The following is an 11261-nucleotide window of genomic DNA, read 5'->3' on the forward strand; positions in this document are numbered from 1 at the left end:
CTCACAAACTCTTTGAGAAGAAATGCACTTACTACAATACTTGCCTTAGTTACTGTCTCATTGCTGAGACAAAATACCCAACACCCAAAGTTGAAGGAGGAAAGCTTTATTTAGCTCACAGTTTATAGAGGCTTCAGTCCATAATTGGCTGGCTCCAAGGCAGGGTGGCATTGCAGAGAAGAAACAGCATTGCAGAGGAGAAACAGTTCATGATGGTGAGAAGATAACAAAGCAAACAAGAGAGAAGACAAGCCATAACAATACTCAGAGACAATATTGCATGAAAAAGAGCTGAGATGTTGGGTTTAGATTGACCTAGATTAAAGTCCTAGCTCTGATATTTTCCCTGTATATGACCTTGGCAGGGTATCTCAGATTCCTATACGCATAATATGAGAGTATTGCTGTGATGTTTAAGCATCACTGCACATGTAAAAGAAGTACAGCATAAATGGTGACGTGGAATCTCTGACTTGGGACCAGATCCTGGCATGGCTTATGGAAGTGGTGGTGTGGCCTGCTCCTTTGATCTATGTACGAGTTCCTATGTCACCATTTGATCTCAAAGTGAAATAAAGTCATTATGTGATGGTAAACAAGAGCCTGAGACCATGCAAGAAAAAAAATAGGCAGAAACAGAATTATAACTTGAAATGTCATGTTCCTCAAAACAAATCAAGGGGATCCACACTTAATGAAGACAGTGTAGATTTGATTAGTACAGTAAATTGGTAGAATTAACAAACATGCAGAATTCTAGAAGTTAATATATTTTCTTAGTGAATGAGTCATCAAAAGTATCAATCAAGTCACAAAAAAGTCTTCTTATGAAGAAAAAAGAGACAGAGATTCTAAATTCTACATTCTCAAAGCAAAAAGGAATGCAATTTCACAAAGAACCATATCAAAGTTCTTGAAAATTTAAAACTAGGGGCAAGGAGTCCAGTTTAGCATGCCCTACATATATGGAAGGCTCTGGGTTCAATCCTCGCACCAGGAGAAAAAAAATGAATCTCTTTTTTTTTTTTTTCTTTTCAGGTAGTTTTTAATGGGAAGAAAGCTATGTTTTACCCACTTCTAAAAGGTTAACTACTGTAAATTCAGCACTTTCTAATTCCGTGGGTGAGAGGACGTTGACTGCAGGATCAGAGGTGTCTGGAGCTCCCTGAAGGTCTCCCGGGTCCCCGCCAGCATCACAGGCTGCTGTAGATGCACTTGATGGCGCTGGCTTCCTCCTTGTCCAGGATGCCCTTGGCCACGTACGCGTCGGCCTGCTGGTTGATGAAGTCTCTCATCTTTGAAAGGTCATCATCTTTCGGGGCCTCTGTCTTCCCTCCGGGCCCGGAGCTGCTATCTTTCGTGGAGTCCTTCCGGGCGTCGTGTCCCTTCTCCATCTTGACCGTCTCCTCCTTGGTGCTGTCTGTCTCCTCATGACTCTTCTCGGAGGGTGCTGGGGAAAGCTTGCTTTTATTGTCAGTAGCATTTTTTTTCTAGTTTGTTCTTTGTCTGAAGAGCAATTGCTTCATCCAAGTTTTCAAGGTAGGCAACACCTTCCTGGGGAGAGACTGTGCCGTACTTGACCATTATCTTTACAAAGTCAATCAGAGTTTTCATGATGGTAATCAGTGTTTCCTTCTCTTTTGCCTCTTTTTCTGAATCAATGCTTTTCAGCAGTGCACAGAAATTTGGGAAGTACTGGAGCTCCTCGAAGTTCTCCTAGATGTAGGTTTTGCTTCTCCTTTCCAAGCCATTCCCCAACGTCACCGTGTTGGATACGGTTTCATCACTTTCTCCATTGGTAAAACCATTTTGCGTTGTTGCCTTCGGAGTCACTTTCCCTGGTGTTTTGCCGGAAAAATGAATCTCTTAATAACCTGCATCCGATAAGATGTACAGCATAATTCCAATATATTCTTAAAATTAAGAATGTGTTATGTACATGTACCAACTCCACACGAGGAATGTAAACATTACAGATTGCAAACATATACAAAAAAAAGGAAAAAGGAAAAAGGAAGGTAACCAAGAGCTGGATAAAGGAGGGAGGGAGGGAAAGGGAATGAAAAAAAGAAATTAAGATGCATTATGTGCATGTGCCAATTCCCCACCAGAATGTAAACATTATTGCTACAAACACATACTAATACAAATATATTAATGTGTATATATATTCATATCATATAACACACATAGATGATGAATACAAGTAAATTGTACATATGGCTTGCATATAATTATGTAAACAATACATCAGTAAATGCATCAAAATAACTATAGTTGTCTCTGGGTTGTGGGACTAAGCCAAAATTTTTCTTATTTTATGAATTCTCTAAGTTGCCTACTTTTTTTAAAAGGAAGAAAAGCACCAAGAAAAAGTAGGAAAAGGAGAACTAATACACTCAGCATAAATAAACAAAATAGGGAAGAAAACTGTGGAATAGTTTCTTTGACAGTCTTCTAAAGGCTTAATCATCAAAATAAAAGGAAAATTCAAGTTGGTGACAGTTGGCGCAAAGAAAAAGCTATTATAATTCATACCAACTTTTTAAAATTTCACTGAAATGGAGAAATATTTTCAATTATATAAATAAAAGAGCTGATAACCAAAATTAAATAGATAAGCTTTTGGAAATATAAAATATAAGCACTAACAAAACTGGCATAAATTTAGGTCTCACTCCCACAAGGCAGCCTCCCCCAGAGGTTCCTGGAGGTTTTCTAAGAATGTTCTAGAAAGTGATCTATAGTCACCAGTTGTACTGGTTAGTCTACCCTGAGTGAAAAGCAAACAGGGGGTGATATGTTATAATAAACTTATTATAAAAAGCTAATTAGATTGAAAAACAGAAGGGGGAAGAGAAAGGCACCAGGCCCTACTGAACTTTAAGGTCTTTCAAATGACAAATAATTGTACCACATACTAATTATTTCCAAAAACTAAAAAGGACAACATGCTTCTGAACAGATTTTACAAGTCAAGTATGAATTTGTTCCCCAAGATTAAGGCCAATGACAAAAAAAGAAAATTGTAATTATCAGTCTAGAGACAAAGGAAGAAAAGAGGGGGAAGTTGGGAAGGAGGAATGGAATAAGAAAATAAAAGAAAGAAGAAAGGAAAAAAAATGAAATCACCCCCAAACACTTAAAAAATTAACTATCACCGATGATCAAGGAAGATTTATTTCAGGAATGCAAGGTTGATATAATGCATAAAACATTATCAAGACAATTCATTATCTTAACGAGACAGAGTAGAAACCATGTAATTATAAGAAAAAGTACAAAGAAAGTATTTGATTAAATACAAATATTTTCTGGATTCAAACTCTGAATTTTCTTTCTTTTTTTTTTTTTTTTTTGTACCAGGGATTGAACTCGGTTCCTCTAGCTTGCAAGGCAGGCGACAGAACCACTGAGCTAAATCCCCGGCCCAAATTCTTCTTTCTTAATATAATAGTGTATATTTAAAACATAGTAACGATCACACTTAGCACATAACTTTAAAATGTTCACCTTAAAATAGGAGTATGTCAAGTTTTCCTTTGTTGTTAATCCTATTTAATATCATGCTTGCATTTTCTGAGCTGCTGGAGTCCCTACAAACATGCTGAATGTCCCTAAAATTTGCCAGACTTTTGTTAGGAAGTGTAGTAAACACCAAACCCACAAAATGACAAGAAAGGCAAGGGTCCTAGGTGTCTAGGAAAGCAGCGTTGGGACAGGAAGTGGCTATGACGGGCAGACTAAGCAGATTTTCCAGAAAGGCTAAGAACACACAGAACATTGTGTTGATGCCACTGTGTACTGAGCCCACCCGCAGATCTAAGGGGATCCAGCTACTACAAGACCAGCATCTTGAATCGGGAAGAGGTAAGAAGAGAAAAAGCCACATGACCCAGTGCCAAATTTCATCTTCTATTTTATCATGGAGACAATGAAGCCTTGAAGTTATATTCACTTTGAATATAGTAAATGTCTAAAGTTAAGAAAATTACTACTGTAAAAGACACAGTGCTATTAATTCCCCTTAAAAATACTCTTTCAATTTGAACACATTTATCCCATCATTCTCACCACTTTCCAAAGCAGTTCTGGAACTCTTCCTACCAAAGTGTCTTTAGTTGCACAGTCATGGCTGCCTTGATGTTCTGAACTGATTCAAAATATTTACCTTTCATGGTTATTTTGACTTTGTGGAAGAGCCAGAAGTTGCACAGTGCCAGATCCAGTGAAAAAGGTTGATAAGGACACACAGTAATGTCTTCGTTTGACAGAAATTGCCATAAATGTAAGCTGCTTCAGAAAGTGGCAAGAACCACTCAGGAAGCTGAGGCAGGAGAATCACTGTGTGTTCAGGGCCAGCTTGGGCTACATAGTGAGTTCAAGACCAGGATGAATTACATAATGAGATCTTGTAAAAAAAAAAAAAAAAGTTCAAAACAATGAAGTAATGTATCTGAAGTGAGGGGAAGTATTTTGAGGGGAATTAATGGTGATGTGTCTTTTACTATGATAACATTTTAAAATTTAAATATTCACTATATTGTTACATCATACCTCACAAACTATAAGCAGTCACTAGTGTCAAGATATTAAAAGAAAAGAACAAGTAATATGAAAAAATATAGCAAAACATTATATACATAATTCAGTCTTATCCTTAATTAAGGAAATTAAATTTAAATACCTCTAGGAATGATCTTTTTTTTTTTTCTTTTGGTACTAGGGATCGAACTCAGGACCTTGCACTTGTGAGGCAGACAGCGGAACCACTGAGCTAAATCCTGGGCCCTAGGAATGATCTTTTAAATTAGTTAATGTAAATTAAAATGGAGACCAGGCCTGAAGAAGCTCTGAGTAGACAAAGCCACTTAGGCCATATAGGTGACCTTAGTCTTGCCTAATTTGCTAACATAAGCTAAATGTAACTTGAGCTATTTTTTTGTAAATATCCACATCAAAGAAAGACAGAACTTAAACTCAACAAATCAGAAGCAGCCAAAAACGTTATTATTCTGTATCTAGGGACTTTTCAGATGACCAAATAAGGCAACTTTATAACTGTAAATCAAGCAAACATTTTCTTCGTATTCCTACCAAAGTCACTCTTAGAGCCCAAAGGCTCTTTGAGTCTAGTGCCTCCCAATTCATGAATTGCTAATTTTTTCAAATAAAATCTTTAAAATTTTATTGTGCTTGAGTTCATCCTTTAACAAGCTAAAATTGATTCACATTATAAAAATGCAATATGTTGGGACTGCAGGGATAAGTACAACGACAATAATTGGTAAGCTATAAGGTAGTATGCCTTCTCAGAAAACAGTCTGGCACTATTTGAAAATGTTACGAAATTGTATTGCGTATGGACTAAATAATCATAATTTGGATATATAATCTCATTCTCCCAGAACTGCACATTTTTAAAATGATTTATGTAAGAATGTTTATGGCGGTAACTTACCAGGAAGATTTTAGTAACAGCTCAAATGCTCAAAGGAAGTGGATGTTTCAGCGGATGGTAAACGGTAAACGCCACATGAAGTTTCTCTTTCTTGGGCGGGCCCTGTCTCAGTCAATACTTCCCAATGCAATAGGATGGAAAGGCATGCACTTCTGCTCAGAAATGCCAACAGAAATGATGCTAGTTTGTTTTCTATTATAATTCCTGCCGATGATGGGAGCCTTGGAAAAAGAGCTCCCCCATTTACGAATAAAATTCCTTAGCTTTAAAATCGTTACTTTCAGGAAAATAGGGAAGGTGCCAACTCCTCAGGAAAACAGAAATTCTAACTCTTCATGAGACAATCTCTTCTCTTTCAAGGGACTTCACCCACCCCAGCACTTCCCAGGAGGACGCTTAGATGGAGAAAGATATGTGTCTTCAGTGCAGGGAGATGAGTCTCCACTTCCTCCCTAATTTTGCTAAGATGTACCCTGCCTAACCAGGATTCTGAACATCCTTACCTGGTAACTGTTGAGATTCGGCTCATCCAGCTTGGGAATTAGACATACTTAGCCGATGTGATGTCACCAGCCTCAGAAGTCCATGGCCTCAGGCATCTCTAGCGGAGAAGCCCCGTATTCTGAAATTCCCTCATTGTGAGCCCGGGGACCTTTCTGGGTCCCCCAGTTCTTCAGCCCTGTGCATCCCTGCACTGAGGCTGCACTGAGGCTGGTGGAGCCCTTGGATGTTCTCAGTGCTCGTAGTAGCGGCAGGCACCTGTGCACCCTCCGGGACCCACAGATTCAGACCCATCCTCTTACCCTATTGCATGAGATAATGGCATGAATTGCCCCTCAATAAAGCCTGAAGTGTGGGATGTGCCCCAATATTCTTGGCGGCTACCAAACTACCTGGGTTTTCCCACACCTTCCCCAAAGCTGGTAGTGCAGCCCTGCACTCACGCTGAGCTCTTGCTTTTCTCTTATTGCTGGATGTATTCTGATCTCCCTTCCGGATTTACATGGGTTCCTCTACACGAGACCTTCTCAAATGTAGACGTGAGTATAAATCACTCCAGCATCCACCTAAAACCAAATTCCAATTCAACAGCTCTGGAATGTGGCCTAAGAGTCTGCATTTCTAACAAGTCCCCAGGTGACACAATTTAGCTGGTCAAAGACCACTTTTCCTCCTTTGGTACTGGGGATTAAATCCAAGGCCTTTGCACTGAGCTATATCTATAGCCCTTTGTATTTTTAATTTTTTTTTTTACTTTGATACTTTTATTTACTTTGACTCACTAGATCAACAAGTTGTCCAGGCTGAGCTCTAACTGATGATCCTCCTGCCTCAGCCTCCCAGAATGCTGGAATTATAGGCGTGTGCATCATGCCAGGCTTCAGTGACCACTTTTTGAGAAAGCTAATCCATCCTCCTCTTTCACTAGATTGTATTTGCTTTCCCCGACCCTACTGCCATGTGACAGCAATAGCTGATGAAGTGTAGGAAAAAAAAATTAGGTGAACAACAGGAAAAAATCAGGAGTTTCCTGAATATAACCTCAGTTGCATGGACCACCACCACATTTTTGTCTCTCTCCAGCACCCCGCTGGCTCTTTGGGATTCCTTATATATCCTGTTCAGATTTCAGTCATTCCCCCCATGTTTGATTACACATGTTTCTCCCTAGCTATACTATAATTTTCTTGAAAGCATAGAGCAGAATTCCTAAACTGGTGGCGACAGGCTGCATATGGCCCCACAGATGTTTTGTTTTACCATCCCAGTGTTTTAAAATATATAAGTTGGTTGCTGAATGTAAAGCACTGATTCCCAGCCCCAATAACACATTAAAACCACCTGGAAAGCCTTCCCAAATATGTTAGTGTCTGACTCCCACCTTCTTCACAATGTTGCTTTAATTTGTCTAGAAGGTCCTAGACATCAACATTTGATTTTAATAAACATTCTAAATTTTAGGACAGTTGTAGTTTTACAGAATTATTGTAAAGATACAACAGCATGGTTCCATACATCTCACATTCCGTTTCCTCTCTTATATTACTAATTGTGACAATTGTCACAATTATTGAACCAATGTTATACATTATTATTAGCTGATGCCACATTTAACTCAGACTTTCTCAGTTTTCTCCTTATGATTTTTTCTGCTCCAGAATCCCATCCAGGATACCACATTTACAAAGGGAAGATTGAAATATACAGTGAATGTTTAAATTATTTTTTAAAAATTATAGTTAAAGATTCATTGCTCTAAACCCCCTCAAAATACTCACTCTCACTTCAAACACATTTATCCCAACATTCTTGCCACTTTCTGAGACAGTCCTGGAAGTCCACTTTCATGAATGTGTTTACAAAGTGTGATAAAAAATACAGTGATTGCTGCTGCTGACTGCTATTCAACTGAAAGGCAAGCTTGTAAAAACATTACAGTGCATTCCTCATCCACCTTATTCACCAGATCTGGTACTGTACAACTTCTGGCTCCTCCTCAAAGTAAAAAATGACCATGAAAAGTAAATTTTTTGAATGGTTCAGGACATTGAGGCAGCCCCAACAGTGCAACTAAAGACACTGATGAAAGAAGATTTCAAGAACTGCTTCAGAGTGGCAAGGAACAGTGGGATAAGTATGTTTGAAGAGAGGGGAAGTATTTTGAGAGGAATTAACAATAGTGTGTCTTTTACTGTAATAAATCTTTTTTAATTTAATCATTCACTGCAGATATCAATCAGACCTTGTAATTGTCATGGGCCCTTAGGCTCTTCTTAGTTGTTACAGTTTCTTTGACTTACCTTGTTTTCGGTCCTGAGGAGGACTGGTCAGGTGTTTGTAGAATGTCCCTGTTAGGAGTCCCTGGATGTCCACTCATGGTTACAGTGGAGTTCCCATTTGTTTTTAAAAAGATTCCCTCCATTATTCTAATACCCAGTTAGTGCTTAAAACTTTGTTTTAGGAATGTGAAGAATGTATATGAAAGTTTAACCTCGGGCTTCTTTTGACATTTGGGAAGATCTGACAACATTGAGACTTCAGTCTTTCATTGAAATAACTAACTGATGATGAGAAGTGCTTTCCAGCAGGCTGGGGGTTAGCTCAGTGGTGCAGGACATGCTGAGGGTGTGGGGTGCTCTACCCCTAGCACTGCAAAACAAAGCAAACAGAAAAACAAGGCACCTTCCAACAAGGTCAAGTTCTCCACAACCCACTTCACCTTTGACCCTCACCTTCCTGGCCTCTGAAACTTCACCTCCAGTGTAAGCCTTCACTTCCTAACTTTGCATGAATAGCATCTAGCGTTGTGGCCAACACAAAGGATATGCCTAATAAACGTTCAGAAAGTAACAATTGAATGGGTTTGCAAAGAAATGAATATGTATTGCTGAAAATGGCAAATTTGTGGATTATATGATCAAGTTAAAATATTGGAGAAAAAATTGCAGATTGATTTACTCAGCATTCATTCTAAGCCACTTTCCGTAAAATTAAAGTTTCTAAATCTATAAATTTCACTCCCCAGTCCTCTCCATCTAAGGTTTTGTCACAGAAAGGGAGTTCTGCAGACTCCCACCAAACTTGGAGAGAGGTGCGAAGCCACATCAGGAGGCAGCCAGGCACAGGGAAGTGAGAGGTTCTGGTTCCTGGAAGCAGCTGCAGGAAACCGAGCTGGTCAGTCCCGTGGTATGGATCTGGGAAGATGGTTCTTGAAGCAAGGCCTCATCATGTCTGCTCTTTCAATCTTCCCACAAATTCCTCAAGCTTAAAAGAGGAATTCTCATAAATTCAGTTACTCATCTTGACTAATACAAGAATACAGCAGAAGCAGCTAATTGGCTGCTGGATATTCATTCTTTTCTTCACTCACTTCTGTAATTGGGAGACTGGGAGGCATAAGTATGTTGTCCTTTTGTTTTTTTTGAGATTTGGTTGCACTATGGTGACTCGGGCCATCCTCCTGCTTCAGCCTCCCACATACCTGGGACTATAGACATGAAGCGCCATACCCAGCTAAAAACTTTCAGTATAGGCCCTATTTCCATATTCCCATGTGGATGGCCAACCAGAGGAAATGGAAGATTCAGACAGGACTTCTAGGAAAGCTCTTTATAGGGATCTGCTCAGATAACAAGCTCTTAGCTGTCCTCCTTTACCAGCCTGCATGTGATGCTCTTAGCTTCAGAAGATACCTGGTGAAGAGGGAAGCCACATGTTTAGGATGGCAGAGAAGAAAGCAACCAAGAGGCTGGGTGTGGATGCCATTGGGTGCCACCTTACCAGCCCTTGCCTACCCCAGACATCTTTGGAGAGAAAAACAAAATGATCTTGTTGAAGCTGTTATCACTTTTTTTTGTAAGGGGAGGAGTTTCTTTCCTTAAGAATTTAAAGAAGCTTGTTAATAATATACATACAAATGTAGCAGAACTTCCATCTGGAAATTAAATTTTTGGTGTGTTTTTTAGCTTTGACAAAAGGGATACCAGAAAGTCAATTTGACCCTCCCCCCATCCAGTCTAATCTCTGAGTTGTGTAAAGTGTCTCCCTGCATCTTTAGAGCCTGTTTAAGGTCTCTGTGTGCTTAATCTGGGTAGCCAAGCACAGAAGGGTGAGGAATAGCTCTATTATCTGCCAAGGAGATTTGTAATACATCCCTCCATGTTTTCAGATATCCAGACAGAGTACTTGGGAGTGTGGGGTGGCGGGGGAGGAAAGGCAGTCAGAGCTCTGGATTCACTTGTTTACACGGGGCTTCCCAAGTCTGTATTGTGTCTCCTGCATGCCAGGCATTGTCGAGGCCCAGTGTGCAGCAATGAATGAAAGATCAGATCCCTGCCTTCAAGGGGTTTGCACAGGCCTTGGGGCAGGGAGCTCAGTGCAGGACACTCTGCAAGGACACTGAGCTGTGTTGCAGCATCTGTGAAGTGGCAGTCATTGTGGTGGAGAAAATGGAGATGAAATCTGCCACCTGACCCAACTAGTGAAGGTACTGCAGCCTGGAGTACAGCCCCCCACCTTTTAGAGAGGATTTCTTTCCTGGGCACCTGTCACTCTAATCTGTCCCCCACCCAATGATCCCCATTGGATATATGCCCAACTTGGTCTCTGTTTCTTTGTAAGAACCAGCAGGAATGCTAGCCCTCATGCTTTGCAGACAGAAAACAGTAAATTGGAGGACACTGATCTTGGGGAAGGAGAAGTGGTGGTCTGGTTTATATTTATAAAATCTGGATTTGGGTTGGAGAGAGCACAGAAGTGAAACAGAATGTGAGCACTGATTATAATCATGTATTGTTCATTCATTTATTTTTAAATAGATGCAGATATGGCCGGCAATAAGCTAGGCACTTGATCTTACTCAATTTTCACATAAAACCTGGGAGTGAGATACTATTATCTTCATTTTACAAATCCAAAGATCGACATTCAGAGAAGTTAATTATCTTGATTGGGTGCACTAAGAAATCAAAAGAGACCTGTCTGATTCTGAGGATGCAGTCTTTCTACATCACTATTCTGCCTCTCATTGCCAGTCTGCAGTTGACGATACCATGAACTACACACTACTACCAGTCTGTATCCAGCAAACCCTATAAATGCAAAACACACCTGCACTAGTTCTCCACTCGCGCAGTTGCTGAGAGTTGGAATGGGCTGTCCAGGGCAGAGGAGGGCACAGGGCCCATAGGAATCTAGGAATCTCATGCTTTTCAATAGATCGCTCTGAAGAGTATCTCTATCCATAAGAGATACTTAACAGTGCAATGAATATACTGTATTTGCTTTAGCTATTTCTTTC

The 11261-nt window shown here is 39.9% G+C and overlaps 1 pseudogene; it reads right to left on the minus strand.

The window, feature by feature from the left end:
- Positions 1 to 54: 54 nt before the first annotated feature.
- On the minus strand, positions 55 to 9459 carry LOC101708416 (secretogranin-3 pseudogene; annotated as a pseudogene).
- Between the last annotated feature and the right edge of the window lie 1802 nt (positions 9460 to 11261).

Source organism: Heterocephalus glaber, unplaced genomic scaffold (genome assembly GCF_053883595.1).
Source record: "Heterocephalus glaber isolate CG9 unplaced genomic scaffold, H.glaber_assembly_v1.0 deba00001472, whole genome shotgun sequence".
Lineage (NCBI taxonomy): Eukaryota > Metazoa > Chordata > Mammalia > Rodentia > Bathyergidae > Heterocephalus > Heterocephalus glaber.